We start from the raw sequence: 19,446 nt of genomic DNA, 5'->3' as shown, positions 1-19,446 counted from the left end.
GGAAGAGGTTGTACATCCATCTTGAATGTTCTTCTGGAAAGGAATGCTGTTGCCATATTCTTCTACTAGCCATGGTGTGATGCATTTGTTGGTGAATTTAGCTAGCAATTCCACAAAGGAGTACTTCCACTGACCCCATTCGGTGGGTCTGCTGTGCCCTTGGGGCTCTCCCATAAAATTCAGCTGTACAGTAGTTACTGCTGAACACAGAAATATGCAGAAAGAAGGCATCGGAATATATTTACTTGAGGGGAATTTTGGAGATGTTTTACTTCTTCGCTCTATTTTAAGATGATACTAAGAGAATTTTTAGCAGAGACTAGCTGGGTGAAAAATGGCTCGCCTCACTGCTGACCACACTTCCACTGCATGAGCATGCACACAAGCTTCCTAAGTTCCCTGACACATTCCCTTGATCCCTTCTGGCAGCTGCTCTCCTTTCCCAGGTTCAGGAGTAATTCAGTCAGGTATGACAGAAACCTGCTGTTAATAAATGCAGCCCTTGACCAGTGACCTTTACTAAGTATCATCTGTCACCATGACACGAGTCAGCACTTGGAAAAATCTGTGTATCAATGTTATGGGGAGAATGGAACAGAACTGGTGGAGAAAAGAAACCACCCAGAAACATAGATGTTTGCTTTATGATTCTAGAATGTTTTTCAGTCACTGACTTACTGGACCAGATGGATAGGGAGACAAGTTATAAAGGGTCAAAAGGACAGCCTAATACCCTCCCTGTTGCCTGTTTTATTGTTGATTAGTCCCTGTGCTCCTACCTTTTTTTTTTTTTACCTTTAGCTACAGGTAAACTCTCTGAGTTATCTGTCACTAGAGGTAAGAGGAACCACTACAAAAAAATTAAATTTAGAAAACAAAAATCAAAGGATGAACTGTAGATAAAAAGTTTATTCCTTTGAGCTCAGGGCTGGATTTAGGCTTTCCAGGGTTTGATGTTTATAGAGTTCATATGTCTGTGGGTCCTTTAACATTTTAAATATAAAATTAAGCATACACATATGTATTTACTTTAAGGAATCATGCAAATTATTTCTTTGACATTGCTGAAAAGCACACGAACACATAAAATGTGGAAAGTTTAAATTTGATTACTTACCAATTTTAATTAATAATCTTATTAAGTATCATCTGTGTGCATGCATAGGTGGATATAGTTTTAAATATTTATGTGAATAATTCTATAAAAATTACACAAATTTTAAAATTGAGGCATAAATAACTACAAATATGTTAAAATTTTTACCATATTATATTGTGATTCACAATTTTGTAATCAAATAGCGCTCACATGATATTCACTAACATAGTAATAAAATAGTGAAGATTTGTCATTGGAACCTTTGTTCTTCACATGGCTTTTACAGGTCATTTTGTGTGATGTGTTGTTCATATGTATTTGCTAAGACCCGGTAGATACATTGGCACTTAAGAAAAGGTGAAATTAGACTCAGTGATATACACAGTGTCTATTGTTCTGCTACATGCTTGCACTTTAAATATAGGGATTTGGTTTGATACATCTAAGTTGCATGAATCTCATGAATAAAGAACACATTTATAATTGTTTAGCATTCATTACCTGACAGGAGAAATTTTTCATTTTGATACAATATTCCCAAGAAGAAATCCTCGCTTTCAAATTTATAAGTCTCGTGGTCAGAAGATATTTCCACAGCTTACCTTCTGACTCCACATATTTCAAGCCTGTTGTCCCTCCATTTCCTTTGCATTTCTCTGCACAGAGCTTTGGGACGCGTGTGTATTGCTCTTTTACTTCAAGCCCTGAGTGTCCTGATACCAGCCGAGTTAGCCCAGTGGTTGGAAAGGGCACTCTTGGAAATGATTCATATCTTTTACAGCAGTATAGTAAGTACTGTGAGACAAACGAATATGTCCTGCTGAACCTGAAGTAAATATATTCCCAATTCAACTGCTTTCTTAGCTGATCTAAGAATACACATGACCACTCTAATATCATGTCATATATGAGAGCAGAGACAGCTGTTTTAACCAATCATGGTTTAAAGTTCTTACTCTTTTGTCAATTTTATAATATCTTAGAGTCTTATGAATACATTACTGTGACTTCTCCCAGGACCTGGGAAGAAGGTTATATGCAAATGATGTTTCCTTAAATTTAGTTTCAGTTATCATAGTTGTATACCTTACATGGCTTGAGATAGAAAATCTATGAATTATTTGACCTGCTGGTATAGTTTTGGGAAGTTTTCATTTTTTTTTATACGTTCAGGCATAATTTTTACTCCTCTATTCATTTGATTACTTTGCATTTGGAGTTTATTAGTAGCATAAACTAGCACCTAGGTATCACAGAGAGACAGAGAAAAGCCTAAATTAAAGTTCAGAGTCAGCCTTCAGTCTAGTTCCCATTACTTGGATTTCTTTTGTCAGAAACAAAGGGCATATTTGGATGTCTGCTCTCTGACTTGACAGCCATTTTCAGAGGAGTCACCAAATGAAGATCCCTGCTGGCTTTTCTAGCTCACTTTTATCTGGTGGGATCACAAACCATGCAGTCTTCTTTCTACCAGTACCTTGTTTTTTTTTTTTTTTTCATTATCAGGAAACCTTTACCCTAAGCCATGTCAACAGCCTTTAATTTTTTAAAATTAATTAATTTTATTGGTACATTTAAGGTATACAATGTAATGACATTCATATTCAGAAATTTTCACCTTTACATAATCCATCTTGATTTTTATTTTTTCCACATTCCCCTGCCCTCCCTTCAACCCCTCCATCCTTTCCTATCTATGAAGACTTTGTTTCCATTTTTTCTTTTCTCATGCTAATTCCAGTCCCATCTTTCTTTTTCCAGGCCCCTCCCACTTCCTCTTCCCCTTTGCAGCTTTTCTTCCTATTTCACATTATCTATTATACATTTTAGTCCTTATTTACACTTTCACTTTCTCACAGTAGAGAAACTATTTGTTATCTGCTCATATGTGTCCTATTTATTCCACTTAACAGTAATGTCTCAATGTGCATCCATTTAGCTATAAATGTTTCTAGTTTCTCATTCTTTATGGCCGAGTAGTATACCACTTTATTAAAAACCCACATTTTCTTTATCCAGTCTCCCTTTGATGGGCAGTTGGGCTGCTTCCAAGTTTTAGCTATCACGAAATGTGCTACTATGAACACGGGTGAGCATATATCACTGTGGTATAATTCTTTTAATTCTTTGGGGAAGATACCCCGCAGGGGGATAGCTGGGTCAAATGGGACCTCCAATCCCAGCTCTGTGAGGTATCTCCATTCTGATTTCCACAGTGGTTGCCGCAGTCTACACTCCCACCAGCAGTACAGCAGCATTTCCAGCCTTTGATTTCTCACTGAGTTGACAAGGTTGGGCAAACCCAAGATCCTCTTGTCTCAGCCTCCCAGAATGCTGAGATTACAGGCCTGCACCACCAAACCCAGTTCCTGCTAGTGACACTACTGGATCATCTCATCTCACTCTCTCAAGCACTGAGAGAATGAGAAGATCTCCTACATGGGGAATACACAGGTCTTTTGGTAGAGTTATGGAGCCTTGTGCTCACTTGAGAATCTCCAGGTGATAAATAAATCATCAACACACCCACACCTCCATCCTATCACTCCTACTCATGGGTGCATGAGACTTCCTATGAAAATTTTATTTTATTCCTAAAGGCCTATAATCTCATTAGTGGGAGACTTTTCTTGTCTCCTGTGACTTTAGGTCAACTAGTTATCTTTATGAATTTTGGGTTTGCAGCTATAAGACCTGGATAGAATGAGGGAAAAATGATACAGCATTTGAAGTATGCTTGGCAAGCAGAACGACTATGAGTACAGGTAATGTCCTTTTCTTTAGGACCGAGGGATTCAAGACAGGAACATTATGCAAGAGTGTGGAAACAAGGCAGCTTTTTCTCAGTGTTCCAGCCTCATGCGAGGACATAAAAGTTTTTGTTGGGCTAGAGTTGCAGCTCAGTGGTACAGTGCTTGCTTAGCATGCACAGGCCCTAGGTTTAATCCCTAACATTGCAAAAACAAATAAAACACAAACCCAAATGTTGATAGCACCCCCAAATCTGGCTTGTTTATTTAGCATGTGACAAATTTTTAATAAACTTGTTCTTTTAAAGTCTATTTCTATAAATTAAAAGTTCTTTGAAGACAAAAAAAAAAAAAAAGCCTTTGGTAAAATTCTTTGGTTCATGTCCTTGCTCCCAGTACCAACCCAGGCACATGGGATTGTCTGTGTATCAGAAGTGTAGAAAGAACACAAGATTTCCAATTTTGTATATTCTGTATTATACACCAAGTCAATCTAATGCAGTTATTAGGCAGATTGTACACTGTTTCCCCCATATTGTACCAGTGGAAGGAATATTAATTTTCTTTGGGTTGGATCTGAAAACTGCTATGCATACACTCAATGACATCTCATTTTTCCTGATAATGATGTTGATATGTCTCTGGAATACCCATATGCTCAGCATGTGCTGTTTCAAACTTGTTCTTCATTAATTATGGCTATACAGAAGCTGCCAAAAATTTAGTTCTATGGAGGATTTAATTTGAGCTCTGAAAGAGTAGAATTTTGTATAGATGAAGAAACAGAGAGGTGACATTTCCATAACTGAGTAGTAAAACTAAGAAATGAACACTGCCAGGCTGGTCTAACAGTTTGTTCAGCATTATTATGAGACCACACTTTTTCCCATCCTGGAGGAACTAAGTAATAGAGAGAATTTGGCTAGTCTCTGTATGGAGAGCAACACTGATGTGAATTTTGCAAGTGGTTACTTCATGGACAGAAGTGTAATTTCAGCTATTTCATAGTTTAATCAGTCAGTACAGATGAGATTTGTAAAAATTCATAATAATGCCCTTATCTACATTTCATGCATCTCAAATTAGGATCTTTTACCTCAGCTTGCTTAATATTGTGAGAAATGGGAAAAGGAATAATTTAGGTGAAGATTGTAAAATAAGGATAGCAATATTTTTATTTTTAAGGGCCATTAGTAAGTCTGTGGTAGGCAAATATTTTTAAAAGGACTACATAGTAAATGGCGAAAGATTTATACGATCTGAAGAGAAACCAGAGTATGAAAAGGACTACATAGTAAATATTTTAGGCTCTGTGGAACCAAACATAGTCTCAATTTCTCTTACTCTTTTTTTCCTTTTCCTCCCCATGCTCCTCATCTTCCCTTGCTCCTCAGCCTTCCTTGCTTTATTTCTTTTCAATTTACTTTCTCCTTTCTCTTTTCTTTCTTCTTTCTCTTTTTCTCCTGTGCCTTTTGTTCTTTTCTGAGTCCCCCTTTCTGATCTTTCACAATCCTTTAAAAGTAGATTTTGAAAATCTTTCTTAGAGCACAGGACAGATTTTTCTTTATGGTCTTAGTTAGCTGATCCCCACATAACCTCATCTATTTCTCATTGCCTTTTGACTTTAGGAGGGCAAAATTTCTAGTTACAGTCAGGGAAATAGAAGAATGGATACAAGGCAATAAACATTGAAGGTCTATTCTGCACTCAAAAGAGCTCAACTCTATATGCTTCTCCTTCATTCTACAGAACTTTACAGAGTTAGGTTCTTTACCCGCTTTATAGGAGAAGAACTAGAGCCTGAGAGGGGTTAAGTTGTAGCCAAATGTCTCCACAGTTTCAGCTGTTTCATGAATGTTTGCTTCATTCTGTGAGGACTTTGAATTCACGTCACCTAACGATTTCACAGAGGGAGTGCTGCATAGTCAAGATCTGAAGGAAGCACCGAAGTTACTCAGAAAACATTTCAGGAGGATGAGATGTTGAGTGGAATCATTGTAAAGTGCAATGGAGCATTGAACATGTATGGAATTCCAAGAAAACCACTGGGTGAAACAGAGCCAAAACAGTGAGGAGGAGCTCCACACAAGATCGAACTGGAGATCTGTGCAAGATCGTGATATAAAGGTTTTATGAGCGATGCTAGAGGTTTGTAGGTCTCTAACTTCAAAGCAATCATAGAACAATATTTTGAACAAGTGAGCACAATGCAAACGCTTGCCTTTTGAAAAGTATCTCTGGTTACAGAGTAGATAACAGATTAGAAATTCAAGAGTGCATATGACAAGATCAGTGAGAGACTATTATACTATTGTAGGTGGGAGACAGTCGTAGCCTGGAGCTGGTTCATAGGGTGAGATGGTGAGAAGTAATTAAATTTGAAAGACATTTACTTGGAGATAGCAGCTCATGGAATTTGATCATCGATGGCTGGATGTAGGCACTGAATGCAGAGAGGCCTCAAGGAGGACTCTTAATTTTCTGACTTGGACACGTGAGCAAACGATGCTGATAATTATTGAGGATGAATATTATGAATATAACACCTGGGAGGACAGACATGCAGGAAATTGCTATTCGTGGTTCCTCCTGAAAAAGAGGGGAATTAGGTAATTAGTTGGCAGGGGAAGAAAGGAGATTTGAATGTGTTTTCTTTTACATTTTTTGTGGTGGTTCCAGTATCCTTTTTTTTTTTTAATTGAGTTTATTGGTACATTTAGGGATACAGTACAGTTACATTCATTGTTGGGATCATGTACCTTTACATGGCAAGTCTTGATTCTCATTTTTTCCCCTTACCTCTGCCCTCCCTTCACCCCCTCCTCCCCTCCCCATCTACAAACACTTTATTTTCATCTTTTCATTCTCTCACATTTTTTTCTTTTCCCTTTTTGTTCTTCCCCTACGTATCACACCTTCCCTACACCTTTAGCTCCTTTCCTCCCATTTCTAAATGTCAGTAATCTTATTAGAATCTTATGCATTGTTGCAGAATATTCACACCAGGGAAACTATTTGGTATTTACACATGTGGGACTTATTTATTTCACTTAGGAGTATATCTTCAATATGTATCCATTTTCCTATGAATGAATCTATTCTCTCGCTCTTTATGGCTGAGTAATATTCCATTTTATAGAAAAACCACAACTTCTTTATCCAGTTTCCAACGGATGGGCAAATAGGTTGTTTCCAAGATTTAGCTATTACAAACTGTGCCGCTATAAACATGGGTGCACATACTTCTCTGTGATATGATTCTTTTAGTTCTCTTGGAAAGATACCCAACAGAGGGATGGCTGGGTCAAATGGAACCTCCAGTCCAAGCTCTTTGAGGTATCTCCATATTGATTTCCATAGTGGTTGCACTAGTCTGCACTCCCACCAACAATGGAGGAGGGTTCCTTTCTCCCCACAACCCCGCCAACATTTGTTATTGTGTGATTTCTTGATAGCAGCCATTCTTTGTGGGGTGAGGTGGAATCTCAGTGTTGTTTTCATCTGCATCTCTCGAATGACCAGTGATGTGGAACATTTTTTCATATATTTTCTTGCTGCTTTCACTTCTTTGTATGAGAAATGTCTGTTCATTTCGGATGCCCATTTTTGGATCGGGTCTTTATATTTGGGGGGACTGATTGTTTTGAGTTCTTTATATATCCTTGATAATAGTCCTTTGTCTGAGGTACAGCTGGTAAAAATTTTTTCCCACATTGTAGATTGTCTCTTAGTTCTGCTAATGGTTTCTTTTGAAGTACAGAAGCTTTTTAGTAAGATGAGATCCCAGTTGTTGATTCTTTCTGCTAGTTCCCGTGCTACTGAGGATTTGTTCATAAAGTCTTTTCCTATACCAATGTCTTCCAGAGTTCTGCCTAACTTACTTTCCAGCAAGTTTAATGTTTCTGTTTTAATATTTAGATCTTTAATCCATTTGGATTTTAATTTAGTGCATGGCGAAAGATAAGGGTCTAATTTTAATCTGTGACAGGTTGATATCCAGTTTTTCCAACACCATTTATTAAAGAGGCTATCTTTCCTCCACTGAGGATGGTGAGCTCCTTTGTCGAAGATGAGGTAGCTGAGTACATCTGCATTTGTTTTTGTGTCTTCCAGTCTGTTCCATTGATCCTCAGGCCTATTTCTTTGCCAGTACCATGCTGATTTTATCACAGTGGCTTTGTAGTATAGTTTCAAATTGGGAATTGTTACACCTGGTGCCATGTGACTGTTGCCTATAATGGCTTTTGCTATTCTAGGTCTCTTGTGGTTCCAAATGAATTTTTGGATTCTTTTTTCTAGTTCTGTGAAATATAGTGTTGGAATTTCAATTGGCATTGCATTGAATGTATATAGCAGTTTCGGTAGTATGGCCATTTTCACTATGTTGATTCTTCCTACCCAGGAGCAGGGGATATCTTTCCATTTTTTTATATCCTCTTCGATTTCTTTTTTCAGAGTGCTGTAGTTTTCAGTGTAGAGATCTTTTGTTTCTTTTGTTAGATTGATTCCTAGATACTTCATTTTTTTGGATGCTATTGTAAAAGGAATTTTTTCCCTTATTTCTCTTTCTGTCTGTCTGTTATTTGTGTATAGAAAGGCTATTGATTTTTGGGTATTCACCTTGTATCCAGATACTTTACTGAATCTGTCAATTAAGTCTAGAAGTTTTTTGGTGGAGTTTTTTGGATCTTCAATGTAGAGTATCATATCATCAGCAAATAATGATAGTTTAACTTCTTCCTTTCCTATCTTTATTGCTTTAATTTCTTTCTCTTGTCTAATTGCTGTGGCTAATGTTTCCAGAACTATATTGAAGAGAAGTGGCGATAGTGGGCATCCTTGTCTTGTTCCTGATTTTAACATGAAGGTTTTCAGTTTTTGGCCATTCAATATGATGTTGGCTGATGGTTTTTCATAAATAGCCTTTATTAAATTGAGGTATAGACCATCTATTCCAATTTTTTGCAGGGTTTTTATCATGAATGGGTGTTGAATTTTATCAAATGCTTTTTCTGCATCTATTGAGAGGATCATATGGTTTTTGTCCTTGACTTTGTTAATATAATGTATTACATTCACTGACTTTCGTATGTTGAACCACCCTTGCATCTCTGGAATAAATCCGACTTGGTCATGATGGATGATCTTCTTAATAATCCTCTGTATTCTGTTTGCTAGTATCTTATTAAGGATTTTTGCATCTATATTCATTAAGGAGATTGGTCTGTAGTTCTCCTTTTTGGTTGTATCTTTCTCTGGTTTGGGAATCAGAGTGATACTTGCTTCCAGGAATGAATTTGGAAGTATAGCTTCTCTTTCAATTTCATTGAAAAGTTTGAAGAGTAATGGTAGTAGTTCTTCTCTAAATGTCTTGTAAAATTCAGCAGTGAATCCATCAGGGCCTGGGCTTTTCTTTGTTGGTAAGTTTTTAATTACATTTTCAATTTCACTGATTGTGATTGGGGTGTTTAAAATGTTTTTATCTTCTTCGTTCAACTTTGGTAATTCATAAGTATCTAGAAATCTGTCCATTTCTTCTGTGTTTTCCATTTTATTAGAGTACAGGTTCTCAAAGTAGGTGTTCATGATCCTCTGGATTTCTTTCGGATCTGTTGTGACTTCGCCTTTTTCATTCCTAATTGCATGGATCTGAGCCTTTTCTTTCCTTTTTTTGATAAGATTAGCTAAGGGTTTGTCAATTTTATTTATTCTTTCAAAAAACCAGCTCTTTGTTTCATTTATTTTTTGTATCGTTTTCTTAATTTCAATTGCATTGATTTCTGCTCGGATCTTTATAATTTCCTCTCTTGTTCGAGCTTTGGGTTTTTCTTGCTCTTGTTTTTCTAGGAGTCTAAGTTTCATCGTTAAGTTGTTTATTTGAGCCCGCTCTGTTTTCCTAGTGTGGGCATTCAATGTTATGAATTTTCCACGTAGAACTGCTTTCATTGTGTCCCAAAGATTCCTGTATGTTGTATTGGCATTCTCATTTATTTGTAAAAACTGTCTAATTTCTTCTTTAATTTCCTCTGTAATCCATTGATTGTTTAGGAGAGTGTTGTTCAGTTTCCATGTGCTTGTGAAGTTTCTATAGTTTCTTGTGCTATTGATGTCTAGTTTGATTGCACTATGATCTGATAATAAACAGGGGATGACTTCAATTTTTTTGCATTTATTTAGACCTGTTTTGTGAGCCAGTATGTGGTCTATTTTGGAGAATGATCCATGTGCAGCCGAAAAGAATGTATATTCTGGTTTTTGGGGGTGGAATACTCTATAAACATCTATTAAGTCCATGTGTTCCAAAGCTTGGTTCAGTTCTATTATTTCATTGTTGATTTTCTGCCTAGTAGATCTGTCAATTTGTGATAGTGGGGTATTTAAATCCCCCACTACAATTGTATTAGTGCTTATTTGGTTTTTCATGTTACTTAATATTTGTTTTATATAGTTGGGGGCATTTATATTTGGTGCATATATGTTTATGATTGTCAGCTCTTCCTCTTGAATTGTTCCCTTTACAAGGATGTAGTGTCCTTCTTTGTCTCTCTTAATGAGTTTTGGTTTGAAATTTACTTTATCTGAGAATAAGATTGCTACCCCTGCTTTTTTCTGGACTCCTGACGCATGGAGAATTGTTTTCCATCCTTTCACTTTCAGTCTATGGACTTCCTTTTGCACTAGGTGTGTTTCTTGTATACAACATATTGTTGGATTTTGCTTCTTAATCCATTCTGCCAATCTGTTTCTCTTGATTGGTGAATTGAGGCCATTAACATTGATGGTTACAACTGATATATTTTGACTTATTCTTGTCATGTTTTTGTCCATTTGTTGACTCTTTTTACTTTTTCTCCCATCTCCTTTTAGTTTCTTGCCTTGCCTATTTGATTTGGTCTGTTGGGCCTCATGTTATTGTGAATTTCGTTGTCCTTTTCTAGGATATTGTTTAGAATTCCTTGCAGTGCTGGTTTGGTGTTCATGAAATTTCTCAGGTGCTCTTTGTCGTGGAAGTATTTTATTTCCCCATCTATTTTGAAAGAGAGTTTTGCAGGATACAAAAGTCTAGGTTGGAGATTCTTTTCTTTTAGGACTTGGAATACCTCACTCCAGGCTCTCCTTGACCTAAGGGTTTGTGTTGAAAAGTCTGCTGTGATTCTAATGGGCTTCCCTTTGCATGTGATTTGTTTCTTTTCTCTTACTGCTTGTAGTATTTTGTTTTTCTGTTGGATTTCTGGAATCTTGATTATTATATGTCTAGGTGTAGATTTTTTTTGATCGTGGCTAGTTGGGGTTCTATATGCCTCACTTATCTGTATGTCTAATTCTTCCCTTCTGTTTGGGAAGTTTTCTGTCATTAATTCTGTGAAGAGCTTTTTTATATCATTTGTGTTTTCTCCTGTTTTTTCATGAATTCCTATCAGTCTTATGTTATTTTTCTTTGTATCGTCTAGGAGTTGTTGGATTGATTTCTCATGATCCCTTACTGTTTTTAATAGACCTCTTTTTTCACGGTCACTGACTGCTATCCTATCTTCTATATCTGAAATTCTATCTTCGCAATCTTTTATTCTGTTTCGTACACTTTCAATAGAGTTTTTAATCTCCTGGATATCTGTTTGAATCTGTTTTATGGATTCCATTTCTTTCCTCTGTTGGGCATTCATTGTTTCCATGTCTTTCTTATGCTGAGTCTTCATGGCTTCTATCACAGTCTTGAGCTCATCTATTTTTTTCTCAGTTTCTGCTCTAGAGTCTCGAATCATGACTTCTATTTTGCTCATCATCTCTCTGGCTAGCTGGGAAATTATTTCTGATTTGAATTTTTCTAGAGCCTGATTGATCAATTTTGTTACCTCCTGTGCTATGGGTCCAGGGAGTCCTGTTGGTTCACTATCAGACTTTTCATCCTCATTTGTCCTACTATTTGCTATTGGTGAACTGGATATTTGTTTTTGTGTCTTGCTTAAGTGTTTTCTCATTTTTATTTTTATTGTTGGGTTGTCCTTCTTTAATTTCTGGGTATTACTTAAATCTTCCTAATATAGTTGCGTTTTAGCTTTTGAGTATCTTATGACTCATAGACATTCTCGTTTTCATAATATCAGAGAAAACAACTCTTTAAATCAATCACCACTCTTTGTCCCAATTGATACATTCAGCAGCCCAATAGGATCAGGCACAGCTTGCCAACTGACCACTTATGGTAGTCATTAATGTATCACCTTTAACTCATGTGAATTAGATTAATTTCAAGAAGCAGCTCATAGTATGTTTGCAGTGAATATTCTTTTCAATATGGCATCTTTACCATTTAGGATGGGGGGTTCGACTTAGAACAAGAGGATTAGATAAGTGAAAGAATTAGAGCAGGTTTGAAGTGAATCCAGAGGTTGTAGAATTACCTTACTATCTTTACAAAGCTATTAAGTTCAGGGGGGATAGAGAGAGTGCAGGAATAAGGACAGGAATATATCCCCTTAACAGTAACAGGCGCTTGCCTTCCCTTGAAGGTACAGAGCCATGAGTGAGGTAAAATGACTGGAGAAAAGAACATAAAGAGAAACCCGTCCTAAAAACAAAAAATAAAAAAAGAAGTCTGAGTTCTTCAGGAACTGGAATAAAAAGGGAGATGAGGGACACTATGGTGGAGCAAGAGACTGAGTTGGAGAGACAGGACAGAAAAAAGAAAGAAATTTTAGGGTGGAAAGAGGAAAAAAGAGACAAGAGAGAGGGAAAGAAAAAGAATTTGAAGGTCCTCTTTCAGGCTATCTCTGATCTCATATTATACCACATGCACAGTCATATGCGGAACCCAATCCCCTGGTCTTAGCTAGCCAATGGCTGTTCCTCACGACTGAGACTGAACACAATCTACAAGGCCTAACTTTAGTTCCCTTACCCTCAGGGTTGAACTCCACTCCGTTCTATTACAGGTTTCCCCTGCCCTTTCTTTAAAGATGTTCAAAGTTCGGAGCTCAGAAAACTACCCTTCATGGGAACCTATGTCTCTGCAGAGTTGGTCTAAGGACTGGCCCGATCAGGAGTTTTGAGAACCGGGGTGGGGGGGCGTCATGTGGGTGTTTCAAGGGCGCCCGCGCGGCTGCCTTCCTTCCTGGGTCTGTTGTCGCGTAGGCCGGGAGCTCGCGCGCACGCCGCCGGGTGATCGCAGGCAGGCAGGCAGGCAGGCAGCTGAAAAAAAAACCCAGTATCCTTTTTAAGGTGGTGTGTGCAGATAAAAATCTGTCAAAATTTATTAGAATTTTAAAATGTGAAAATATGCCTTATATTTTCCCTTTACCTCTTTTCTTCTTAAAATGGTTATGAGCACCTGCTTCAGCATAAAAAGACTTGAGTTCAAGGGGACTTTGGGTCAGTTACTTAAACTTCCAAACTCTGAGTATTTTATCTGAAAAATTTAACAGTGATCTATTTACCTGGTTGTTATGAGTATTAAGTAAGTTTATTCATGAAAACTATTTATACTCCCATTTGGCAGATGCACAGCAAATTTCTGCCCCACTCCTTCCTCCTGTTTCTCCTCTCCTCCTTCATCCTTTTCCTCTCTCTTTTTTTCATCACATAAACAGTTCTTCAGTTCCTAGTTTTATTTTTCTTAACCGGAAGGCGTTATCTCCTCAGGGATTACCAGTTTATTCTTCAGAATGTTTTCCCAGCATGTGACTTTTATCCATACTATCAGTGGTATTTAAGTACTATTATGACCCATATGTTCACAATGTAATATGGTTGATTGCTTGCTCAAAGGTGGTTGCTTCAGAAAGGTGAATGTTTTAGGGCCTTGATGTAGTGCCATAAACTGAAGATACTTTGGGCTTTAAAAAAAAATCTCTTTAACATTCTTTCATTGACAGAGTAGATATCCTCATCCTCAGCAAAATCTGAACAAATTTATTAGTTAGAAAATCTACTATCACTGTGATTCAGTAACAACATCGAAACAAATACACATAAGATTATTCTATTCCCACAGGACTAAGAGCAGAATTCCTTACGGCTCCCCCCTGCCATGGCAGCATTGATTGGTGGTGGTATTAGAGTTTCAGAGACCAGGATAGAAATATAGCAATCACAGAAAGCCTGGGGTAAGAGAAAGACTGATTCTTGATAGACAGGGCTATTTGTAGAACTTTTACCATAGTCCTCCCAGGCAAGCCCTCCAGCTGCTGGCCTATCATGCTCCTTTCAGGGCCAGCCATGTCTGATCTCCAGTAACAACATGTGAAGACAGGCCATGTCTGATCTCTATCAGCAACATATGAAGGCAGAAGAGCAAGCTGACGGGTGTGTTCACACACAAACAAGAGCACTGGGGGAGCTGGCAAGCACATCCTGCCCCATCCACAGCTCCTGCTTCTGTTTTTAACACATTAATTGGATCAAGCTTGAAACTTTCTTTGATCCTCTTGACACCCTGATTACTGTTGTTTATTTAGCTCATGATTCTTCTGCCTCTAAGGTAAATCTTCATACTGTATGGATCAATAGACTAGAGGGGCCTTAATTAAAGCTGTGGGATTAGAAATTGATATGGAAGCTAAATTCCATGTTATTTCTCATGGACTTCTCTTTTATTATTAATTCTCTAAAATTTTTTAACTGATACCTAGAATTTGTATGTATGTATGAGATTTTCATATGATATTTCAATACATGTACACATCATGTAATGTTCAAATTAGGGTAAACGCATCTATAATCTCAAACATTTGTTATTTCTTTATGGTAAAAACATTCATAATCCTTCTAGCTTTTTAGAAATATATATGGTACATTATCTACAATTATCTACTGTGTCTTTAAACAGCAGGATTTTTTTCTCCTGCCTTACTGTAACTTAATACCTGTTAAACAAACTTTTCCACCCTCCCTGCTCCTTACTTTTCCCTGTCTCTGGTAATCACTGTTTTACACTCCAATTCCATGAGTTCATTTCTTTTCTTAGATTATATATATTAGTGAGATTATATGACATTTGTCTTTCTGTTTTATTTCATTTAGCATCATGACTGCTGGTTCTATCCATGTTGTCATATGGTGTCCGTCATCTAGGGCTGGGGATTTAGCTCCCTGCATCTGATAAATGAAATAAATGTGGCATACATGCACAGTGGCATACTGTTCAGCCATAAAAAGGATTAGAATCTGTCATTTGTATCATGTACCCTTCCCATTGAACCACATACCAGTAGTCACTTACAAAGTTTGGTGAGACATTGGGTGTCCCACGGCAGATTTCAGGAATGCAGATGGATGCATGAGTAGAAATGTGAAGAAAAATGGGGTCTTTTGTCATGTCTTCTTTCTGGATACTTACATGTCACTTTGGAGAATCAATATCCTGTATATGTATGAATGTACTGAAAAAAAATCACAAATCTGGGTTTATTTCCTGTCTCAGGTAGAGAAAGATATAATTACAGAGATATTTGAGAGTATAGTTTATAAAGCTTTTAACTTTACTAATTCAGTTATCTCTTGTGGTTTCTGCCTAAATGCTCTGAAGGAGTCCTTTATCCTCTGTGCCAGAAATGGGAGCTGTCCCCCATCACAGTACTGAAGTAACTGCAAAAATATCACTGACCCGTCAAGTTTTTCAAGCTCCTAGATGATGATCAAACATGTGAGAGCAATTAGGTAAAATATGAGGCCTACTAACAGGAATTGTGTTAGAAATTACTGTCATTTATGGGACTTACTGTTGTAATGGACTTAAATTGTGATTCTACCATTTAGTAGCTCTGTACCAAGAAAATTAATTTTTATGAGCCATTACTTGTCCATCTGTAAAGTTTGGTTAATATAGGTCTGTGAAGACTTTCCTGTGAAAATTCTTTTACAATATCTGCAATATTGTGGATGTCTCTCAGTTGCAGGTTTCTTATCTAAACTCTAGTTATCCGAACCTAATACTCTTGGGAGCTACTGCCCTTGCAGATGCCAGTGGAGAGCCAGCATGGTAAGGGTCCCCAGTTGATTACAGATGAATGTGCAGCTCCTTCTGTCATTTTACCACACTTGTGATATTCAGCATCATTTATGAGGAAGATATTATTGATGAATGACTTTAAAATTTTGGGGGATGATTCATAGGATATAGACAGAATAAAAATCTTATTTTCCACAAATCTTGAAATTAATTTGAACTCCAAAAGGGAATGATAGAGGTATCAGAAGGGAACTGATAAAGGGAGCGAGAATAGACGTTTAGATAATTAAAACTTGAGGTTTCTGTGCACTTTGAAGTCTTCTTTGTTTAGAGTTAGTGAAATATTTAAGTTTGCCAATCAGAATATCATAAAAAGATCATGTACAAAGATATTATAGGGCATTTTTTTGTACTGATGATTGAACTTGGGCTCTTGTGCTTGTGAGGCAGGCACCGGAACCACCGAGCTAAATCCCTTTAGGGCATGTTTTAAGTCCAAAATGTTCTCTTGAGTCTTTGGTGTTGTCTAGTAGGATCATGTTGGGACACTCTGACTTCTCTTCCCTACACTACGGGTTGGTTAATCTACATCCTAGAAAGGCAAAATAAAATATTTAAGATTAGAGAATGTCTCATTGTGAATTTTAAATTTGGAAACAGAGGTGTCAAATCCTGTGTGAGATTATAGAACTTTTATTGTAGAATTTAAAGCATTTAAACTCACACACACCTTTTCCTGCACTTACAACTCCACTGAATTGCCTTACATTCTGGAGATATAGAACAGAACCTTCAGAAGATAAGCCTCCTTCTATGACTGAAATAAGATTTCAATTTGGGCTGACATGCAACTTTCATTTTGATTTTATTTTTGGCATAAAATAGTACTCATTTCAGGTTAAAAATCAGACATGATGGATATGAAAAGATTCGTATTAATTTGCATTAATGTTGTAATTATGGAGGAGATAAACTAAATGATTTTGTGGTGTGCATGAATAAATTTAACACCATGATATAAGTCCCACAGTAAGAAGCAGAATCCTGAGTTTTTAGTCTTAGCTTTTACCTAGTATTACCTATGTGAATTTTCCCCTGACTTTCATATTTTAAAATGTAAGTTTATAGTAATAATATTCCTGTTGTCTTACTGAGTTAATGTAAAGAAGAAAAAAAACTCCAAAGAATTGACTCTGTAAGGTTATCTATAGATTATAAAGTATTATACAAAATTAAAACATTTTTGGTAATGGGTACATTTGTGTACACCAAAATATTTAAACTGCATTAATCTTTCAATATCTGATATATTCCTTAAATTCTATAATTCAGGGGTAGCATTTCAAAGTATTTTCAATCCCATAGTCTGGCTTTGATTACCACATCAAGGAACACCTCTATCCGTAGCATTTGAGCATAAGTTTGGAAACAACTAAGGCTAGTATCATTGAGAACCTATGCTTACCTTCAGGCTTTGTTGAGATTCGTGTAGGTCTCCAGTCTTTACCCAGAGTGGCAGATGCAGACATCACTTCTTTTTGTGTATCCAGTATCTAAGGATGAATGGAGCCCATAGGTACACTCAGAGACAAGAGTACCACTAATGTTGAAAAAAAAAAACAGGTGAATGGTCACACACACGACATACTTTGTCTTATTCTCGCTGAACTTGATCATTGGTTTGTTGGCTCAAAAGGGTTCTTATTTAACGACGCTTTCAATAAACGTATGCCTGGGGAAAAGAAATGAAGCACACACTAAATGAAAGTATTGAGCTATGATTTTATTTGTTGACTTCAAAATTAAAATAAGAAAATGGTGCTTCATTCTGTGAAGAAAAATATGATTGCCAGTTAATAATAATATAAAGTAATATAGTAAATCTTATGGAACAGAACTTTTCCCTAATTCTGACCCTCGCTGAAGCATAGATAAGTTAATTATGCATCTTTGAACCTAAACTTTCTCTCTTTCAAACAAGAAAATAATATATAATATAGTAGAAACTCAGTAGTTTTCTGTTGCTTAGATGGTAGATTTCATTTCTGGATGAATAAAGAGAAATATTTTGCCATTTTTTATATTTGTAAAAGAAAGTATTAGATGTGGCAATTTCTAAGGCTTCTTTGTGCTTCAACTCTGTGTGAGTTTGTGAACAGTGTAGAGTGGTGTCAGGTCTTAGAGGTTATCAAGTTCAACCTCCTCCCTTGACAAGTAAAAGAAGTTATAGTTCTGACAAATGCATTGTTAGACTACTCATTATATCTTTGTCACTTTAGTATATTTCATGCAATAAGGATGGCAGTGTGGTCAAAGAAGAGTCAAAGATTTTACTGGGATCCAAAGGACATGGCTGGGCCCTCTGGGAATCAGAGAAGACAGCTGTGCTTAAGACCTTGTGGCTGGTTTGCACATTCTGTGCAGGGCTGCAGGAAGTGATCACAGGGCCCAGGACCCACTGACAGAGGAAAAGCATGAGCACAGTGAGAATGGATTTGGAAATAATGAACCTTTTGTCTCATCTGTTGCTTTCAAAACAGTTTGCAGATTCAATGGGTAATAGAAACTTTAATTAAAAATGAAAGGAGAAATTAAAGCTTGAAAACAGCATCTTGAAGGAAAGAAGACCTCAGGATCAGGAAAAATATTGCCAGAGTCATAGAACAGAAAGAGCTGTTTCTATTGAATTCAAGTAATTTAAGCACCCAACATTACTAGTAAAGCAATATGCATGTTTAAATACGCCCAATGAAACATTACTTATATCAAGAAAAGACCTAAGTTTTAGGATCTGGCCCAGTACATAAAAACACGAGTGAATGTAATGGTGCAGTTCTATAAACTCTCATCACTGGTATTGATGAAGTGTGGTAGTCATATGCTAGAGCAGGCTCTGATCTTTATGCTACTTGGGCTGATTTAATGAGAGTCCGTTGGAGTCCTCTTTGGAGTGTAAACTTGGTATGAGATGTCTGTGTCTGCTCAAAAGAACAGAAACACTTTCGTGCTATAGAAAATGACAAATTTCGAGGTGGTGTATGAGATTTCTTTTGCTATAAAATATATTGCCAAGAACATAGAGGCTTAAAAATATTCTCATCTACTTACTTTCAATTCTGTAGATTAGACTACGGTGCCCGACAGGAGTGAGCTCTCAGGCTGAAGAGAAGGTAATGGCTGGCTCTATTTTCATCTGGAGTTTGATAATTCTCTCTGAGGTGTACTCTTGTTATCTAAAGAACTCAATTTCTTGTGCTCTTGGCTTCTTGGGGTTTCATGAATTGCTCTTCATAACGTCTCTCCATTTTTAAGTTGGCAATGGCACATTAAATCATTCTAGTGCTTCAAATCTCTCTTACTTCCTCTTCTGCTACCAGCTTGTGAAAACGCTTCTTCGATAGGGTTCGTCTGGCTGAGTTCAATCTACTTGTTACTTCTCATATTCTAAGACCAGCTGACTTGGAATGTGAATCCCATCTGTAAAATCTCTTTGCAGCACCAACTTGATTTGCATGTGATAGACTAATGATGGAATGGAAATCCTAAGTGGGGGTGATCTTTAAATATCTAGAGTAATTTTCATCAGAAACAATGTTTGGTCAGAAAGCAGTGGGACAGTGTAGGGGAGCTTTGTTTAGAATGACTCAAAC

The 19,446-nt window shown here is 36.9% G+C and overlaps 1 long non-coding RNA gene across 1 annotated transcript; it reads right to left on the bottom strand.

Annotated features, from left to right (window-relative positions):
* Positions 1-14,887: 14,887 nt before the first annotated feature.
* Positions 14,888-17,526, bottom strand: LOC117283602. Its single transcript, XR_004514629.1, has 3 exons — positions 17,445-17,526; positions 17,262-17,349; positions 14,888-15,227 (listed from the first exon to the last, which is right to left on the bottom strand). It is a non-coding gene; the product is annotated as an uncharacterized LOC117283602 (long non-coding RNA).
* Positions 17,527-19,446: the final 1,920 nt, after the last annotated feature.

The sequence above is a fragment of the Fukomys damarensis genome, unplaced genomic scaffold, assembly GCF_012274545.1.
Source record: "Fukomys damarensis isolate Sample0158 unplaced genomic scaffold, DMR_v1.0_HiC HiC_scaffold_28, whole genome shotgun sequence".
Lineage (NCBI taxonomy): Eukaryota > Metazoa > Chordata > Mammalia > Rodentia > Bathyergidae > Fukomys > Fukomys damarensis.
The sequence above is the reverse complement of the archived record's forward strand: the minus strand, read 5'-3'. Positions and strand labels throughout refer to the sequence as shown.